The sequence below is a fragment of the Camelus bactrianus genome, chromosome 14 (genome assembly GCF_048773025.1).
Source record: "Camelus bactrianus isolate YW-2024 breed Bactrian camel chromosome 14, ASM4877302v1, whole genome shotgun sequence".
In the NCBI taxonomy this organism is placed as follows: Eukaryota; Metazoa; Chordata; class Mammalia; order Artiodactyla; family Camelidae; genus Camelus; species Camelus bactrianus.
Window position 1 is genome coordinate 48,224,620 of NC_133552.1, and position 15,762 is coordinate 48,240,381.

A 15,762-nucleotide genomic window follows, 5' to 3' on the forward strand; every position below is an offset into this window, starting at 1 on the left:
TTGCAATACAGGAATAGTCCCAAACTCAAATCCTGAAGTCTGGAAATGACTCTTGTTTAGGACAAGGAGAGACACACCAGGTACTCCTGAGACTGTAGGATGCAGGAATGTGCACACACAGAACTCGTATGTGAGGGCCAGCCATTACTTTGAGGGCCTAGGGGAGGTCATGCTTCTCCAGATAGGAGGGGCATTACCTGTGTGCAGAGATTCTCAGCAGGCCTGCAGTCCCTCAGCTGTGTCCCTTGTTCCCTGCCCTTGCCACCCTCTGCTCCGTGGTCTTCAGTCAGTCAGGCTTCTAGTCTCAGACCCTCACCAGCTTCATTTTACAATCTTGGACTTTCCCAAGAAAAGATCTGTGGAGAGGATTAAGGGTCAGGGAGAGGTTTTAGAGGGCAAAATTTGAGAGTGAGATTTGGCAATGTTCAGGACATACGTGTTTTGGATTTTATTAATCTTATTTATTTACATTTGTTTTTAATTACATTTGTTTTAACCACTTGTCCCTCCTGTAACAACCTCCAGATGACATCTGACAGAATTGGTGGCCTCTGCAAACACAGTCAAATTGGTAGAATCTGAAGTCACATTATTGATGACTTAATCTTCAAAAAGGCAGTGCAATTCACTAAAGAGGATTTTTGGTGGAGGATGCTATAAATGGAATGCTAAATCAGATATTGTGACAGGAGACATTTAGTCATTAGCAGTGACCTATTTTGATTTTTTAATGCATTCTTTGAATTCAGAAGTAGAAAAAAAAGTTATGTACATTTTTCAAACTGCTCGGATCTGAGTTAGGAATTGTGTTGTTAACATTTAACAACAAATTAACAAGTTGATTTACTTGCTTATGCTATTTTATATGTAGTGCATGTAAATATTATGTAAAATACTATCTTGCATATATGTACGTGTGTGAGGGGTGATCTTTTTTTTAAAGGGTTAACACTGTTCAGAATTCTGTCAAAGTAGAATGGTTGTTGTCTAATGAAAATTAAGAGACAATGCCAAGCATTTAATAAATAGATTCATTCAACTTGTGTAAACAAATATTGGAGCACATTATCTATGTGCTTAAGGTTTATGATTTGAAACTAAACTGTAATTTTCAATTTTCATCCATTCTGTTGAAATGAGGTAAGGTAAATTTGGCTAGCTAAATATTCTACTGCATCCATATATTATAAACACATAGGTTAGTCTATATTGAGGACACACACTTTATACAAACCTATATTAAAAATAAGGTATTAATATTCTGTTATCATCTCAGTTCACATTTATATTTTATTCTTCTAATCCCAGTCTTTAACTCTCCATTCATTAAAACTCTGAAGAAAAATAAAGAAAGGCAATGTTTTTGTTCACCTACTATGAGTCCAGATACTCTGTTAGGATGCATTGCACGTATTAACTGAATAAATTCTCACAGGGAAAAGTAATCATTCCTAATTTTTTCATGTGAGAAAATTGAGGCACAAGAAGAAGAAGAAACATATTTACTAATATCACTACCAAGTTTAAGATTTGGAAATAGAAAGCAGCTCGACATGACTCTGACAATGGTGGTCTTTTCTACTGGCACAATCTTATTTTGAAGACCTCTAGTTAAAATGTATTCTCTTGATTTAAAAAAATCTGATGACTCTCAACTCCATATTCCTATAAAGCTGAAATTCCTTAGCATAGCATTCAGTATTCTCCATCCAATTCCTTCCATGTTTTTCTACTGAAGTCTCACAACTTTTCTTCTATTGTTTTGTTATCAACTCCGTTTGGACCATTTGACATTTGCTTAACAGTTCTTTTTTTTCTCTGTTTAATGGTTCACGCTCTTCACTTCCGCTCAGGTTATTTTCTCTCTCTCTGTTTATGTTTTTTGAATTCTTACACATCATCCAAGTCTTAGGATAAAAGTTATCTCTTCCATGAAGGGCCTCCCCATCTTTCTTAGACCAACCATTGCCCACACCTCTGGTCTGGGACATGGGCAATCTGACCCTATGTTGTAGTCACTAGCACATCTGTTTTAGCCCCTTCATCAGATTCTTAAAGGGAAGAAACTCATCTTTGTATTTTCCACAGTGCCTGGAATAGTTCTTGGTACATTCTAGAGATTCAATAATTATCCCTTGGCTGAGTGAATTAAAGAATGAGCGATTGAAGAGAAACAGATTTTATGCTTTATTAAGTGAGTTCCTTTTGTTGTAGATTCTCATAGAATGTTTTAAAACTGATAAAACGAAACTTGCTCAGAACAAAATATCCAACTGTTATCCCCAGGATGGGTTCTGGAATAGTAATATAGAACAATGTTCTTGTAAACCCATGGAAAGTATTCCAAAATGTCAAAGATCCTGGATTTAAAAACACTGATGATGACATTAATATAGAAAACACATGCAGTAATTAATGATGTATATATACATGTGCATGTAATATGTTAGATTTTTTTTTTTTATTGGATTGAAATACCTACTTACCAAAGAATAGAACCCGATTGTGGCACAGAATGTTAAGATGATTTGTCAGTAACACATGCATTGCTAAAGTTATAACAGTAAAAAAATTTATAAATTAAAGCACCCATGGGTCATTCAACTCAGCTGGCAATACACCTGAATAAAAAGGGAGAGCTGGACTTAATCTCTAAGCCTGTCATTTATTTCTTTCACACAAAAAGTATGGGACACAGGTGGCCAGAAGTCAAAGATCATACTCTGCCTGAATGCTTCATAAGGCATGCTACAAATGCATGGGACCTGCTGGGTGAAATCAAAAAAGTCACTAGAATGGGGTGCAATTTTAGTGACCCAGGTCAAAGGCCATACTGCTTTTGGTGTTTTACAAATGTTTGACAGATTAAATACCCGCCTCCTAGGGATAACGAACAGGCCATGGGGCTAAAAGTATTCATAAGCATTAAGGCTTCATTCAGAATTCTCCTTATGAAGGATGTAGGTCATGAGGATTAGTAATATGGTTACAATAATTTTTTCCCGTTGTTGAAAAATTATACTCTGGACAATATTCCTGAGTGTAATTGCAGGTCACCCAATATGAAGACTAGAAAAAGAAAAAAGGAAAAAGTAAAAAGAGCAACAGTTATACCCAGACCTATCCTCTGAACTGCAGCATTCCATTTTCAACATTTTTTCATATTTTGCCATATTTTTTCTTGAATGCAGTTGTTCTCTTTAATGGGAACAGTTGGAAAATTCAAAAAAACTTTAAAAGAATTTTTATTAATTTTCCTGAATCGAGTCCTGCTGAACTTGCTATCAGTATCACTAATCTGTGTAAATTATTTTGCTGATATTCAGCACTTTTTATTGTTCAGGAACTCTAGAAGATTGACTGGTTTTAAAGATATGTTTTAACAAATAATCCATGGGTGTAATCAGGACAATAATGTATGATACTATGTGGAAAAGTGCTTTATACATATTGTAAAATGCTCTGAAATTAAGGCAGTACTATTATTTAACACAGTATCTCTATTCTTATTTGAACTCTTGGGAAAATATGCTTACAAAGTTAGTTTGTGTCGTAATATGCCTCTCCCTTTCTTGGTGTTCTTTTACAGTTTGAAAATAATAATTTAACTTCCTTTGTGGCTTTATGTAACCCAGTGGCTTAAATTACTCTGAGTCAGAATCACCTGGAGGGATTGTTAAAACACAGATTGCTGGGCCCTAACCTAGAATTAAAAAAAATTGTTTTAATTTTTTTTTTCATTTTTCAGCTTTACTGAGGTATAATTGACAAAACTTGTACATATGAAAGGTGTACAACAGGATGGTTTCATATCAATGTACTTTGTGAAATGGTCACTACAATCAAGCTAATTAGCATTCATTTCCTCACATAGTTACCTTTCTTTCTTCTTCTCACCTCTCCACACCCCGACTCTGGCAATCACCTTTTTGTGCTCTGTATCTATGAATCTGTTTTCTATTTTGGTGTGTTTGCTCATTTGCTTTGCTTTTTAGATTCCACAAGAGTTTTTATTCAGTAGTGGGGTCCAAGAACTGGCATTTCTAACAGATGCCCAAGGGATGCGGGTGCTGACGGTCCCGAGATCACACTTAGGATCCACTGATCTAATGACAACGTGCCATAAACAGCATTGTTTGCTGTAGTAGTGACGCTAGCAAGACCTAAAAACTGTTTTAAAGGAGTTTTTATTAATTTGTTTTCCTAAGTCCTGCTGAATTTACTATCAATATCATTGTTACTGTTTTTGACATCTGTGATAATGTTGATTTTGTTTATGATGGGAAGACTAAGACTGAAAACTCAAGTCATTCATTTTCTAAATTAAAGAATGGCTGTCTGCCTGTATGTTTACAGGTTAATTACTGTTTCCAGGATTTTACTACATGTAACTTCTTTTCCATCAGAAATATTAAGAGCCACCTCTGCCTCTAATGCCTTCATTTCATGTTGGTTATTGTCTGTTTTTTTTTTTTTTTCAGAAGGCAATGCTTTTGTTATACAGATTTAATATCTCTTTACAGTAATTCTAGTTAACCCTAGTTTTAACATATAATATGGAAAACTCTTAGAGAAATGGTACCAAATCCTTCCATATTCACTTTAGCAGAGGTGAAATGAATTGAGTCTGCTGCCAATATCAGACTTTCTATACCAGAACTTATTAATGCTGTTCTAGAAAAAGAGATCTGCAGGAAGAAGATGGGGACCAAGGGATACAGGATGTAAACCAACCACTCAGCCCTTAGCATCACATCAAAACACTGCAGTGGGTATGGCTGTTGGTTTGCTAGTGCAGAGTTCTATCCTTCAATCTCCCTCTGAATATGTAGTTTTCTTTGAGGCTATTTCTTTGTTGATTTTTTTAGATCAAGAGATAAGAGGAAATGCCCGTTATTTTCTAACTGATAGTAATTAACTCTAATTCTAATCCTCACCATATCTCATTGTAGATGCAAAGTTCCAGTTATTAGCTTTCATTTCCCTAATCATTTTAGTAATTATTCATGCACCGAATAGTGATTTGCTAACTTTTTTAAGATTTCTATTTATGCACACACAAATACCACACACAGGGTTTTCAGTCTTAAAAAAGAAACAGGAAAGGATTAGTAGCAGACAAGTAAAGGGATGTGGTCAGTGTAAAAACACATGTTAATAATACATTGCAGTTTGTTATTTAACAACCTCTTGGAAACATAGAAGTGACATCTGTTTTTAGATTTTTCAAACTGATTTTTATTTTTAGCCTAATTATATTATATATATAATATGTATACACACAATATATACATTTATTATGTGTGTGTGTTTGCATGTGTGTGTACCCAATGAGTGGAGGTAACAGAGACAATATAGAGAAAACATTTACATATTTAACCAGAGAGCTTGGCTGAACAAGTCTAACTGAGGCCTATTCTATTCCGTCTTGGTCTCAGCGCCCCAGCTCAGTCATGTAAGTCTGTAAGTCAGGTCAGTCTGTCGAGCTCCTGAGCACTGCAGGGAGGCAATGATAGGTCAGAAAGGAGTAAAGCTCCTTGGATTTAGATTCATACTTTGAGTCTTTTCAGCCGATAGAAGCTGCCTGGCAGAGCTGTTAAGAATGTGGGCTTTCGGCCTCTGCTTGAGTGGGTCCACCAGCTCTGCCATGTTGTGACTGTGCGACTTTGAAACTGTGACTCCATTTCCATATCAAACAACATGTAGCCAGGAAAGGAGCCCACTTTGTAGGGTTAAATAGGGATCAAGAGAGGTAAATACAGATGTGGAGTATCTGATACAGTCAGCCATACTAACTGCCAACTTCCAGTATTATGAGGGAAAGATATTCTGTCTGTTTGTCTGCCTATCTATCTATCTATCTATCTATCATTTATTACCTATCACCTATCTACTACCTATATTCTATCATCTATCTACCTGTCTATCATATATCTATCTATCATTTATCTATTATCTACCTTCTATATGCCATCTATTATCTATCATCTATCATTATATCTATTATCTATTTATTATGAACCAATCTATCATCTATCTTCTATAATCTATCCATCATATTATCTATCATTTATCTATCATCTATTTATCATTCATCTACCTTCTAACTTGTTACAAAAGGCATTCAATGGGACAAAGACATTCTACCAAAAGAAAATATATATGTCTTCCTGGGAGTTGCTAGGCTGCTCAGGAATTTTAGGCGACCACCTGAATTTGATGCTACCTGTCCTGTATGTTGCCCTGAAACTGGTCTACATATGTCTCACTGTGAAGGCCATTCAGGAGTAGGAAGACGTCTTCATGCACTGAATAGATTATGATAGTTTTCCCTTCCTGGGAAGAGCCTGTGGTTTTTTCCTCAGTGGAGTGGAGTATGTTTATTGAGCACCATCATCTGGATTTGTACGATAGCAAACAAATTGTCTCATTAGGACTGCATTGTCATTATTGCTTTGGGGAGTACTGAAATGCCATACTAAGGGAGAAAGTAAAGTCAGAAAACACGAAAGCAGCCACATTAAAGTGTAGCTTGGAAAGACAGATATATACAAGTCTACTAAACTTTGAAGCTAGTGAGAAGTGGAGAAATGATGCTGGGAATATGATTCACTGCTGTTCCACTCAGGTATTGTGCAATTGTATCTGGATGGATGACTTTAGATACTGAGCGAGGACATAAAATACTAAAAGAAGAAGTAAGATTTTAAGAGAACTTTAGTGGCTGTGATGAGCTCTTATTTTTGCACATTTTCCCATGGTTTGTATATCATTAGCAACCCAAGATGAGCGGATTTGCCTTGGAGCCACGCCATAAATCATCATCAGGGGTAGCTGTAACAGTCATTCCCCATGCTTGTGTCCCGCACTCAAGTGTCTTTTTGTGCTTACTTTCTCTTCTTCCTTTGCATTCCGCTGACCATCAATCACAAAAGCAGCTTGGCCATTTCTCTCTGTCTTGCCTCACTGAACTCAGTCTTCCTTGACCGTTAACCCCTAACTGGAATGCATATGGCCTGGATGCCTCCATGGGCCCCTCTTCACCTCTCCCAGTGAGCCTCCCTCCCTGGCACTGAGCTGCAAGACAATATTTTCCATCTGTTGAATGAAGAGCATGACACAGGCAGTTGGATATGGGTTTGGAGCCCACGGCAAACCAATGATGCACAACTCACTTTTATTCCACAAGCCTGTGGGAGTCCAGTGAGATGAGAAGCCTTTCTGCTAGGCTGAGCACAGAGTCTGGCATTCAGAAACAAATACTCTTTCCTGAAACACTCAATATGTTTTATATTCAAGCTAGAAACACTGTGGGTTGGAATAATCTAAGGATGAATCTAATCGGAAGTTGAAACGTGTGAGTAAGCTTCTCTTTCATACACCAGCTGTTTTCTTTCCGTTGAATGTTTACTGGATGGGAGACCAGCCAGTGTTTGTGATGCAGTAGCGGGGAAATTTGATCTGCTTCAAAGGAACCTACGAGGCCTTTCTGAGAAGGAGAGAGGAAGAATGGGTCATCATGAGTTCAGACAGATTTTGGTGGCTCTGATAAAATCACATCCTCAAATTAGGGAATATTTTTCTTTATAAAGCATTTAAAAACATATTTCATCCACAACTGCTAGTTCTCATTATCAGGATATTCGAGACAAAATTGTTAAAATAGCATTGCTAAGGGTACAAACATAATTTTCCCAAGCACTTTTTAAATATATTACAGTATAAAACTATGATTAAATGTTAATATATATAATTTCTTAATTTACATATTTCAAAAGTGAGTTGTTAGCTGTTCTTAATAGAATCATCAGCTTTAAAATCAAAATGAGGAGACATAGTCTTGGTAAAGGAAAAAAAATTAGGTAATGATATTTACTTGTTTAAAAACATGTCAGTTGCTCTTCAAAAACTGAATTATTCTTCCTGATGTGGCCTACACTCAGACCCACTCCAGTCAAACACTACCACCTACTCATATTGAAGCATCCAAATATTCTGGCATCTTTCCCTATGTTCTCTCTGCTGAAATTCCCTTTTCCATAAATTTTGCATATTAAAATTCTATTAAAATTAAATTAAAATTAAAATTCTACTGAGGACACTCTTATTAGTTAATTTTTCTAAATCTTCCTTCCGTCATTAATACCCTTCCCTCCAGAAGGAACCACATTTTAACTATTTTGTGCCCTGAATGGCATTTGTGTCTCCTCTTTTTGACAATTCTGTTTGCAACTACACGGTAGCTACTTTTAATTGTACATGTCTTGCTTTTAGACTCTGGGCTAAGTGTAATACATGTGTTCCCTCATTCTACCCCTACAATAGTTTTTTTTTTGAGGTTAACATTATTATCTCCATTTCCAAATAGGAAAACAGAGCTCAAGAAAGGCTGAGACACTGGTTCAAGGCCACTCGATGCTACGTGGTCAAACTGGAATTGAAATCTGAATGTGTCTAATTTAAAAAGCCTCACTTTCTTTTGCTCTGTTCTAGGTTTGTGGGCATTTCTGTGGATATGCGCCAACTACAGGACCTGATCTTAATCTATCTAGACTCCCATGCATCTAGGTAGGTACAGGTATTGCCAACAGATTTCACTGGACTAGATCAAATCTGTTAAAACTTCGCCAAGTTTATTGAAAAATGGAATATAAAACTGCTGTTGGCTTTGCTAAGATACGTGTTTCAGATTCCACAGTTGTTATATATGAAAAATTTCCAATACATACACACAAAATACTCAGACATACAAGATTTATGTGCGTGTGTGTAAGAGTGTGGTGTCATTATCCACCGATCTTCAGATAAAAGACAATTTATTCTTTTAATACCTGTCACTCAGTGTTTCTCTCATTTACTGAATTCTTTATGCTATTTCTGGTAGTTTAAAAGAATCTGAATTTTCACCTATTAAATAACCTTTATTTTGTTACTATTTGCTTAGTACAATGCTTTTGCTTATTATTTTTTTTCACCCTTAGGCTTTTTCATGAATCATTTTATAGAATTTAGGTGAAATTTATTTGCAATAAGCATTGAGCCCTGTTCCTTGTAAATGAATAAGACCAAGATTTTGAGAACTGAAATGTAATAATGAAGAATACTGGGGGCAAGTAACTTAGAGACAATGCCAACTATAACCTTTGGACCAAAGACATGTTGCAAAATTTTCTCTGTGCAAGGGCTTAGAACGTGTTGCCTCTCAGGCCATAAACAATTATGATTATGGTTACATAGACACTTAATACATTTATTTGTCCTTTTAAAGTTTGATTAACAAAAATGCACCTTTGTCAATTTCAGTATAACAGGATGTGTGTGTAAGAAAGAAATGTATTGAATTAATCGTTGAAAGATTCACAACATCTTGGTTCCTCTCCACTTTAAAATGTCATAAAATTTACATAGACCATTAAAGTTTAGTTATCCTTCCAAGTGTAAATTTTGGACAGTGTCACTTGATAATGAAATCCTTATACATAAGACACAGTCTACTGTTAAAAAAAAGCCCATAGTCTATTTTGTGTACATATGCAATTATTGAAAGAGATTAAGTGTTCCCCCTGGCTCCAATCTTCCTCACTCCCAATCTATCCTTTATTTTTAGAGGAATATTTCTAAAAAGCAAATAAGAATATAATATGTTCTTGCTTAAAGTCCTTCCTGCACTCCATGACTTCCATGATAAAGTTAAGATCTGTTGGTTTACCCCTCCAAATTGTTTATGACATGGTTCCCGCCTAGCCTTAACGTCATCCTAAATACCTTAAATGTCAAGACATCCATCTTCTTGTTTCCTGAATTATCCATGTTATATGAGAGAATCTGGAGATGTTTAATGGAGGAAGTGCTGTTTAAAAAGACTCTTAAAGAATAGAGATGGGCATTGACAAGCAGAGGAAAAGGCATGCTGGGTATGAAGGGCTATCTGAATAGGCCAGGACTGAAGGATGTGAGCAAGGGAGGCATGGTTGCCAAGAGAAAGGGAAGAGTTTATGACGAGAGTAAATGGGACCATGAACTAGAATCTGGAGGAAGGATGGGGGTTGCTGTTTTTTAACTCACAGATGGTTCCGAGGTCTTTTGAGTTGGAAAGCGTCTCCGAAACTGAAGAGAGGAGTTGAAAAAGAATAAGAAGGAGAAAGGAGAAGAAGAGGAAAACAATAAGCTCAGTCCTCTAATAGAACTCAACTTTACAATTCATTCTACATTAACTACATCTCAGCCAAAATTTTTCCTGTTAATAATAAAACCCACCTAACTTTATTACATGTTTGGCTGCCAGGTTGTATCCTGAAGCACATTCAAATCTTCTTACCTTCAGCATTGTGAAATAATCCTCATTTCACACGTAATATTTAACAGTTAATTAAATGGAGCCCTAGGTATTTGTGCCCTTAATTCTCATGGCTGAAGCATGTATCACAGTAACAGAAGATCACAAACCTGTATTCTTATTTTTTAATTGCTGGATAGTGATTCAGGTCACGGCTTTCTTTTCCCAGTAAGTATTTAGCACTGCTGATAAGACATAGGGGGTGTAGATGCTGTTTAAAAACATAGTAATATATTTCTTTCCCAAATGTCATCTTAGCGTTACATAGCACCTAAAACTTCCCCAGGACATTTACAAAGATCCTGGAGAGGAACGGGAGAAGGAAAAGCTGATTTTCATTACTCCTTTGAAGTTGAGACTAAAAACAAGAGATAAGAGTAGGAAATTACTTATATCCGAGCCAGCTTCCTTTCGTCATTAATGAAGTTATCTTTATCTCCCTGAGTTATTTATTGTTCTGATTTAATATAAAAAGTCGATGTTCCTTAAAGAAACTGTTTTCTTTTGAGGTTAGTAAAAGTAGATAATAAACTATCCATAAACCACAAAAATGAACATATAAATCTACTGTGCAGTTTTTATTATGCTTCAGACTTTTTATATTCCTCATGTATTGATCATAAATTACGTGTTTACATATAAATACTTTTTCTAGGCTTTAAAATTACATTAAGATTATAACAGAAGATAAACTTTTTAATTTGAAGTGAATCTATTTTATACATTTTTATTAAGATTTATTAAATGCATCAATTTCCTAAAAATCTATTTTAGTGAAACTTATTGGAAAGCATGATTTATATTATTAACTTTATTATTTCGATTGTGTTTATAAACTGCATCCCTGTAAAATGTAAATTAAATGTTCCTGTGGGGAGAAAAAAGGGTAGCTAATCACTCCTTCCCCCTCTTTTTTTTTAAAATCCTTCACGATACTTGGGCTTATGCAGAATCTCCATAACTACTTACAATTTTTCACTGTGCCTTTTAGAGCCATGACACAGACGTAATTACTATGTCCATCATTTGATTTGATGCTCCATTTCTTCACTCTAATATAGCAGGCTCAGTTTCATTTATTGGATTGGGAAGAAATAACTGAGTGTACAAATGACAATATACTGTTCCTCTAAATTTAAAAGATTGTTATCATCTATCCCATAACCCAACCAAAATAAATACTTCAACAAGAAGAGCTTTCAAACTATCTTGTCATATATCATGTGCTTTTTTAGGCTCTGTTCTTTTTTTTTATAGAATCTATCTGTATATTTTACAACCTTTTTGAAAATCGAGTGCAGAGTATCTGACCCTTCTTTCCAAATTTTGTGTTCCATCTGCCATTTTACTTCTCACTTAAGCAACATCCTGTGCCTCCAGAGGCCTCTTGACCAGCTCCTTGTTAAGGATTTTTTAAGCAGAAAGCTTCTCCTGTGGTAGAGTGCACTAAAAAGACCTTTTCAGCCTGAAATTAGGATTTTTGTATTTAACATATTTCTCACAGTTTCTCTAGGGTATAAATATACAGTTATCCCTTTTGTTTTAGAATCTCATTATAATTTGTTGCATGCTATAATTACAGGAAAAGTACAATTCTTTAGAGAAATTTTTCCTTGGAATTATAGAAATTAAACAGCAAATAATTAACTTTTTATATCTTTATTTTATCATAATATGCGTGTATAATGCAGTCAATAATCCAAATAGTTATTATGCTTTAAAAAGAGCAGTTAACATATAGCATTGAAGTCACAAGATATTCGTGAAACTCAAGGGTGACTCCAACTTATGCAAAAAGTCTGGCTGTATGTATAAATCTAACCAGAAGAGTTATTGTTGCATATTGGATTATCAATTTAACAAACGATAGGATGCAAATTTTAAAAATAATAAAAAAGACAGAATTTAAAGTTAACATAAAAGCAGATTTCTTAAGTCAGTCATCCATGTGTTTAATACTATGCTAGCTACTCTGCAAAACATGAAAAGTTGCAGTCTCACTGAAGAGTCAAGGTTTACGCAGAGCAAATAGGCCGAGAATAACACCTGCAGTTAATCATTGGACTGACCTCCATGTAAGGGGTTACCAGTTCCAAAAAATTTTGTGAAAGAAAGATGATGAAAAATGATACTTAGGGGGATTAAACAGTTACCTAAGATTGCTCAGTAAATGAGCACGAGAGTTAAGTCAAATGGTACCGAGTTCCTCCATTTTCAGTCTTGCCACTATGCCAAATTGCTTTTTTTATGAATATAAATTCACACAGCAATATACATATTGGGTAGAGTGTTTCTGGGTGACTTCATAGACAAGGCAGCACTGAGACAGCCCTGCAAAGGATGGGAACCATGTGCTTATTAGCCTAATTAACTTTCTGTATAAGACATAAATTCGGTTAATTCCTGTTCATTTACATATTCTCCTTTGAGACTCATCCACGGCAACAAATGGACTATAATTTTTTCCATGTGTTAGTATTATTGGTCTTAGAGATATAAAATGATCTTTATTACTTCTCAATCAAATTCTATATAATATGTAGTTATATTCTGTGAAGTATCATAATCTGTCTTTTTTCATGTCTTTCGTGTCTTTTTTCATCTGTCTCTCTCACTTGAAGACTTCAGTCTTTGTTTTATGATTGTTTATGCATAGATTTCTCTTAAGGCATAGCTAAGACACGACTAATGATTAGAACCTAGCCTATAATTACTGAGCATTTCCCATGTACATCACATATAAGCACCTCAATTTCTCCCTCCCAACACTGCAAAGCTATGACAACAGACCTCCAAGAGCTGCAAGGACAAAAAGTCTTCCACGAGCAAGGCTAATTCCACTAGCCTCTGTGACCATTTGCACCTGCACTTAGATGTACCTCTTTCCTACAGAAGAGCTACAGATGAAGTTGTGGTAGGTCCCCTAGGCCTGAGCAAAGTTCAGTGATGTGTCAGATGCATTTCTTTTTCTCTGTGATTAGGTGTGAAGAAGGACCACACCTCAGAAGCAGGCGGCATGCCACCTCAGACAACCAGAGCCAGACACCACTGAGATGTTTCTACTTGACTAACAGCCGAGAGGATGCTCTGCTGTCACCTGGCTTTCGAGACAGCACTGATGATTGGAAAGGAATTATGCTGTATTTTATTTCTGACTCTGAAAACGGCTGGCAGCTATCTCATGACATTCAATCTTTGTGCTTTAGTTTCGTTAGCTGTGGACTAGAGATAAGCACATTTGCTTGTAAAGGGCAGAAAAAGAAAGACACAGGTGTGAATACAAGTGTGAAGATAAAACATTAAGCTACTAGCATAGATTTGAAATTTTAATAGTTGTATCACTATCTTTGTTTATATTAAATACAGGTCCAAAATCAACAATATGTTAGTTACAGGGATGAGTTAACATTCCTTAATCCATTGAGCTTAAAGTCTTCTGCAGGGTAATAGCTCACTTTGCTGCCAAAGGGAGTGTCTGAAAACATAAATCTGACCATGTCCTTTCTATGCTACAAATACCTTAATAGCTCTCTTTAGTATAACAATCTAAGCTCCCACTCAGGATAGGTAAGATCCTTCTCAAACTGGAACCTGACTACATTTATCATTTTATTTTCTATCACACTTCCAGGTACTCATTCAGTCCTACTCACGCTGAACTCTTTGTAGATCCTAACCCAGCATATCTATTTCCTCACCTACATTTCTGAATCCCTAGGGCTCAGAGACTATGTCGTCACCATCTGATTTTCTTCAGCTGCCCCAGTAATGCCTGGGTACAGAAGACCTTGGGGCCTTGTGAATTGGATGAGCTCCTAACTTGCACAGTGCTTGGAGCTCAAAAAGTAGCACTACGTACCTCATCTCATTTCATTCTCACAACAACACTGTGAGCTGGAGGGGCAGGAATTATCATATTCTCCAGGGAACTGAGGTTGCAGGAGAGTAACCCACTTACCTGAGGTCTCAAAGCTGGTGAGGGATATAAGCAAGATTCTACCACCCTTTCACTAATCAATTTTTTATTAAATCCTATTGTGTTAATAACATGTATACACGAGATACTAACTCTGTTAGGCAGTTAGATGGAAATGAGAACCAAGCAAGGGGAGAGGAAAGGGGAGGGAGTAATCCAGAAAATAACAGTATGCCGGTGCTCAGGATAAAGGGCTTCAAAGAGTTTTACTTCCTCTAAATGAGGGACTGCAAAGAAGCCGGTTAAAATGAGACGGGGTGGCTGTGCAGTAGAGAGAAGGACCAGACGTAACCCAATGCTTATTAGCATGTAAGTAGCCCTGCGGTTTGGGCCCCCTCCCCTAGGTTTCTCTGTGTGCATCCTGGGTAAGAGCATGCACAAGGGAGACGAACACGCCTAAGCACTCAAGAGACGTGAGTTGTCAATCAATCATGAGAACGCCCCCCAAGGCAGGAGGAACAAAAGAGCGGCGCCATTTTCCCTCTTTTGGGTAGGCCTGCCTTCAATTCTTGAAGTTGTACTCTTTTTTTGATAACTTTTGCCCTACTAATAAAATTTTCTGTTTATACCATGCTTTCAGGCTCCTGTTTGAATTCTTTCTCTCAGGTAAGACAACCAAGGCCTTTTTTCCCTTTCCCGTGGTAACAACTCTATATAATATATTTATATCATATATATATTGTTTCATTCTGTGGGTTCTGTTTCTTTGGAGAATCCAGACTAATATGGGGGCCCATCATATTCTCTTTTCCTCCTTAATAATTCCTCTCCTAGCTCTTTCTGCAGTTCCCATGGAGGGAGTATACACACAAAGATTGGTAAATGTAGTGGGATTTTATTATAGTTGGGTAAGTTCTGGAAACATCTCCCCCTCAATTCAGACCCCCTACTTGGTCTCCTCAGTCAATTCAGATTTAGGAAGTTCTGTAAAGCTGATTGTATTCGTTCCCTAGGGCTGCCATAACGAAGTACCACAAGCTGGATAGTTTGGAACTATAGGAATTTATTGCCTCACAGTTCTGGAAACTAGAAATATAAAATCAAGATGTTATTAGCATGATGGTCCCTCTCTGGCCTGTAGGGGAAACCCTCTCTTGCCTCCTCCTGCTCCTGGCCACGGCCAGCAATCACTGGCATTCCTTGGTTTGGAGCTGCATAAACCCACTCTCTGCTTCTGTTATCACATGACACTCCATGTGAGCTTGTCTTTACAGGGCCATCTTCTTATAATGTCACCAGACATACTGGATTAGAGCATCACTCTACTCCAGTATAACCTCATTTTAACTTAGTTAATTATATCTTCTAAATAAAGTTATATTCTAAAAGACCCTACTTCTAAATAAGGTTATATTCTGAGGTACTTCGGGTTAGAATTTCAACATTTTTTGGGGGGGAGGGGACCATCACTCAATTTATAAAACTGATTAACCCTTTGTGGATTAACTGG

At 36.5% G+C, this 15,762-nt stretch overlaps 1 long non-coding RNA gene across 1 annotated transcript in view; it reads left to right on the top strand.

Annotated features, from left to right (window-relative positions):
• Nucleotides 1–14,885, top strand: part of LOC123618626 (uncharacterized) — a 31,323-nt gene extending 16,438 nt beyond the window's left edge. The window contains exons 4-5 of the long non-coding RNA XR_012511744.1: nucleotides 8,494–8,568; nucleotides 13,318–14,885. This is a non-coding gene — a long non-coding RNA (uncharacterized LOC123618626). The remainder of the gene's footprint in view (nucleotides 1–8,493; nucleotides 8,569–13,317) is intronic.
• The last annotated feature ends 877 nt before the right edge of the window (nucleotides 14,886–15,762 follow it).